Here is a 5,587-nt window from a genome sequence, read left to right as displayed (position 1 = left end):
GTAGAAGGCTTTCTTACACCTAGGAATCTCTACTACGTAGGGGTCGAATTAAGCTGCTTGCCGAGTTTGTCGGGAGTATTTACGTCGAGGGGGTACAAGTGCATCTAGTTCGTCAAAACATTCACTATTAAAATACTTGTAGAACAGGCAGAAGGATGCAATATTTCGTCGATGGGACAGAAGCTGAAACGTAGATGACAGTTCAGAACCTATCAGGTTGACGACTCTCTTTTGCACCCTGTCCAGGAGTGAGAGACAAGTAGCAGATGCACCAGCCCAAATGTGACAAGAGTACTCCATACATGATCGCATGGTGGCCTTATAGAGGTACAGGATACTTTCAGGCGTAAACAGGGTAGAGAGATCCCCCCTCACGCAGGAGGGTGGATTTGGGGCATTTTCCCCAAGATCAACATATAGTATCTGTTCCGGCAGATTCTGCAAGCTAAGGCCACTGCTATCGTGGCAGTGAGTTTCTGGTCCATGTAGGGGCAACCCTATATACCAAGATACTCTTACTATCCAGCTGCCATTTCCCACCTCTCGGTAGCTGGTCCCCATTCTCCTTCCCCCATCCCACCTCTCCACATTAAAAAACGGCTCATGCCTAATTTGTTCAGTGGGGAAGCAAATAAACAAAGCCCACCTTCTTCGCAGCAGCCTTGCAATGCTCTCAGTGTATTTATTACAGTTCATGTCCCCTATGAACGTTAGGCCGAGGAGTTTTAAAGTAGTGCTTTCAGATAATATGTATTTGGCCAGTGGTAGAGAAGGATTCTTGTAATTATTTAAGGCAACAAGTTTAGTCTTGGCAGAATGTCGGCCATTTGTAATGAATTTGAATATGGTGTCAATATTATTTGATTCCTGAATTAAATGGCACGAAAACAGTTGATATGACGTAAACAAAACAAGGGAAACAAAGAGGATAAATAAATACTTGAATATATAAAGAACTTAAGCATACATTTTACAAAACTAGAGGATTCGGCATTAACTAACCAGAAGAGGGTTGATATGCCGTAAAACAAAAACAACCAACCAACCAACTGGCATTAAATAATCCGGAAATAATGAATATGCCGTATAACCTATCCACAGAATAAAATCTAAACAGAACCTCTAAATACATCCAAAAATGAGTGCGATTGTGTGGGGTTGTGCGTGTATTCTTTGATTTTACAGCAAAATAAGTCAGCCTGAATGAGAGAAATAGGTAAAATTTTAGGGATGATTAATCGGATTCCAAATAGTGAGGGGATATCGCAATCGGTATCGGAATCGAAAAAATTGGACCCTATTTTCCAATGCCAAAACCGATTCCTTTATTTATTTATTTTTTTTAAATTCTATTTTGTTTGAAATAAAATAATTCACTGTTGTTAGTAATAATATTTTTTTTATTATTACAATTTCACCCCAAACAAGACACGTTGCCACTTTCATATAGGGGGCTACTATCAGGGGCATAAGCTAAAGAGGTACTATGTGGGGAAGTTGGGCAGCAAGATGTCGGTTCACGTTACACTTGAACTTCTGCATGTCAGTACAGTTGAGGAAAGGAATTTCAAAGTCCAGCGGTTCTGGGGAAGAAACTAATAGAGTAGAAGGCTCTTATTACATCTAGGGATGTCAACTGTGAAGAGGTGGGATTTTGCTGCCTGTCGGGTTTGTCGGGAGTGTTATAGTCGAGTGGGTACAAGTGCTTGCAGTTCGTCAAATAATTAATATTCATTGATTTTAAACTGTTTAATGAAATCTATGGATCCTTCCTCCTCACAAGTGTGTTTTTACGTTTAAGAAAATATGTGCACATTAAACATGTGTGTTTACGGTAATCGGGAAAAAATTACAACTGTATAGTTAAACATATAAAAACATTTATAAAGAATTGAAATCGGAATTTGTAATTGTATCAGAATCGGGAATTTAGTACGGTATTACAATCCGCAAAATATTGGAATCGCCCCATCTCTAAGAAGAAATGAAAAGTATCATTGAATATGATTTCCCTGAAAAAAAAAGGCGTACCTTTTTTCCCTGCAATTATTTGAATGAGGGTTTGCCAATAAAGTAATTTTAAATTATATATATGCTTTTCGACAGCGTTTCATTAATCGGAATATCCCCACATATATTTCCATATTTCTCCGACCACGTGGTCTCCTGTATTTTTTTTTCTTGTCACGCAATCCCATCCGCACTTGCTAGTGTGAATGCTGCTCAAACGGCTGCTGCTGCTTGATGTTTTCAAGCGCTCTCATACGCGATTGGTTACATTTTAAAAATCATTAAAACAAAGTTATCTTAAAGATAAAAAAAAGTAAATAATCAATAAGAAAAACCAACTGATAAGAAAATGAAGACATAATTACATTTATCGAAATAAAACAAGATCTCACAAAATTACTTAAACAATAAACAAAAAACACTAATTTATTTGCAAACAATGATCCAATAAAGAAACTGAGGTGATATTAAGATTGAGGGTTTCTTTTTTATCGCAACAAAATAAAATTTACACAAGTGAATATTATTTTGGCTCTTCCTATTGTTTTATTGTCTATTTATAAAAGATTGAGTGTTTAATTATCTTACCAGAGTTAATGTCGTTGTGTGTGTGACATGCATTTTCACATACCTCTGCTTCTTGGTCCATCTGGAACATCTCGTCTGGGAGGGAGACTGGTACCTGTTTTGGGGGACGAAGATTTATTTCACTCCAAGACAAGAAATTGGTTCTATAGTTTTTTATTCACCTTCCAGATCGATCGCAGAAGAATGGAAAGTGAATTTGGCCTGTGTTGTTTCTTCTGTTGGGTCTTATTTCTACCACGTCAGCGTTCGTCCCTCCCCACAACGAAGGGGAGGAGACAACGGCGAAGCCGTCCGCTTTCTTCCAAGTCCCAACCAAATCTCCTCGATTCAGCTAACCTGATCACATGACTCCACGCAATCTAATCAGCTGATCTTGACTTCCGGTCAACGTGTCTACACTATAATTCACACTCTCTCCCTCTCTCTCCCTCTTCCTCTCATTCTCTAACACTATAATTATCTCTATTAAGATTAATCCTACGCTTTCGGATAATAAACATAAGTGTGCATACGTGATTGTTTAAACAACCTTATCATTAACGTCTTAAAGAAATCGAACTATATTTTAATATCAACTTTACAATATGAACGTATCTAATAGAATGTTGGCGAAAAGAAACTCTTCACAAGAACACAGCATAGTATTTAGATTCACCGGACTACTGTTCTCATATTTAGTGTGATTTTCGAAACGTTTCGTTCGATGTAACCTCCGACCTTCTTCAGATGTATCGTGTCGAACTCGGGAATGTTTCTGCCGAACTCGATAATTTGGATGGAATTTCGAGCGGAACCCTTATTTACTTAACGGAGGTAGCGTGCACTTGGTGTCTCGGCTATGACTGGAGAGAGGTCCTAAGTAATTCAAAATTGTATTTTTCGTTCGCCCAAACTGAGGAGTGAACCTTTAACTTTCAAGGTAATATCACTTTTCACAATTGATTTTTAGTCGCGTGCAATCGACTCTATAAGTCACTCCGTCAGTAGGTCGGTCTATCATTCGGTCTATCTGTAACACTTTTGTGCTTGGCCTTTTTAGTTAAGATCAAAGAGTTCTTTTGTTAATAGATGCTGTTCTTACCTTTTTTAAGCTTTTATTGACCTTTTGGCCAAGATCAACACGCACACACACATACATTTTAATTTTAAAAAAATTGCACACGCATACACACACCCACACACACATACATAAATTGCACACGCACATACACACCCACACACACATACAGAAATTTTATATATATCCTTTTTGCAAAAACGCTGAGGTTTTCATTAGTTAATTTAGAGTCCACAGAGTGAATGAAGTATTGTGGTAAATGTTGCCAGTCAAGGGTAAAATCGCCAAAGACTCCAATTTTTACTTTAGTTACAAAGACCCTGAAACACTCCCCTCCCAAGATCTTATAGGGCCTTGTGCCTAAATTTGTTTTGTCTTTTGGAGATTTTACTTTTTTATATCTTTTAATTTTATATTGGAATTTTTTTAATTGTAATTTTTTCTTTAAACGAAATAAATTAAATATGAAGATCAAAGTGTAGTATCTGTTCTGGCAGATACTGCAAGCAAGGATCATATGTGGGGGCAATCTCACATATAATACCTTGGTCAATGTAAGGGCAATCCTTCATACAAATTGTCACTATCCAGCTCCCCTACTCCCCGGGGACTTGGTCCCCATTTCCCCTTCATTCCTCACATTAAAAATCGGCCTTGTGCCTTATTTGCTCGGTGGGGGAGCAAATAAATACCCTTTTATTGGCCTTTTTGCCAAGATCAAAGTGTAGTATCTGTTCCGGCAGATACTTCAAGCAAAGACCATATGTGGGGGCGACCCCACATATAAGACCTTGGTCAATGTAGGGGCAACCCTTCATACCAAGTGTCACTATTCAGCTCCCCTACTCCCACGGGGAGCTGGTCCCCATTTCCGCTTCACTCCTCACGTAAAAATTCGGCCTTGTGCCTAATTTGCTCGGTGGGGGAGCAAATAAATACCAGCTTTTCTTGGCCGTTTGGCCAAGATCAAAGTGTAGTATCTGTTCTTACTACATGCTGTACTTATGTTTGTAACTTTGTGATATAAAAAGGGGATCACTTTTCTGTATTGATTTTATGTAAAATGATATCCCACTTTAAAACAAGTCAGTCTACAAGCCATTCAAGCCATTCTCCAGATCATTCAAGTTGTTTTTGAAGGATTCCAGTTAGTTTTTAAGCATTCAAGTCAGTCTTAAGGTCATTCAATTCATCTTTAAGTTCATTAAAGTGATTCTAAGTCATTTGCTTTTTATTTATTTAAGTCATTTCAGCCCATTTTTCGTTCATAAAAAAGTTTATCCTTAAGAATTTCATGTCAATCCTACATTCACGCATTCATTCATTACACGAGAACACGCGACTATTGGCTATCGGCTTCGTTACAAGTACTCTAGCCACTGCGCCACGCGTCCCTGCGAACAAATTGACCGAAACGACAAGATGAGAAAAGTAGTCCGATGAATCCAAATAATACGAATAACTAATCCTCATATCAAAAATTCAGAAACGTAAAGAACACTGCAATCTGCAAAAAACAAGAAATCAATATTAAAAAAAAAAAAACACACACACACACACAAAGTCAGACAGCAAGTTAATACAATAGATTAATTACCTCGTCGCCGGTTGATCAATCAGAAAAAAAAATCGATAATATGTGGTAGATATTTTGGGCTCAAATATAAACTTCCAAACTAATTCATCATTTGTTTTATTATTTGCAAGTATTTATCGCAGGGTTTTTTTTTGTTTATTTTGTCTGTTTATTTCTCCATAAATTGATACGTAATTCCTTCCTGACTAGAGCAACATGTGACACAAGGTCATTTTTAATGTGAGAGAAAACCAGCTTCCCAAAATTCGGCACTCTGGTAGTAGGTAAAAATAAAACGTGCCTTTATATAGAAGGATTTCTCTCTCGATTGTCTGAGGACAAATTGATATATTTTT

General features: G+C 37.6%; 1 pseudogene; it reads left to right on the top strand.

Annotated features, from left to right (window-relative positions):
* Window positions 1-4,595: 4,595 nt before the first annotated feature.
* Window positions 4,596-4,750, top strand: LOC145263991 (U2 spliceosomal RNA; annotated as a pseudogene).
* The last annotated feature ends 837 nt before the right edge of the window (window positions 4,751-5,587 follow it).

This window comes from Euprymna scolopes, chromosome 39 (genome assembly GCF_053919585.1).
Source record: "Euprymna scolopes isolate OS-2025 chromosome 39, ASM5391958v1, whole genome shotgun sequence".
NCBI classification, from domain to species: domain Eukaryota; kingdom Metazoa; phylum Mollusca; class Cephalopoda; order Sepiida; family Sepiolidae; genus Euprymna; species Euprymna scolopes.
This window is presented reverse-complemented; position numbering and strand designations above follow the sequence as displayed.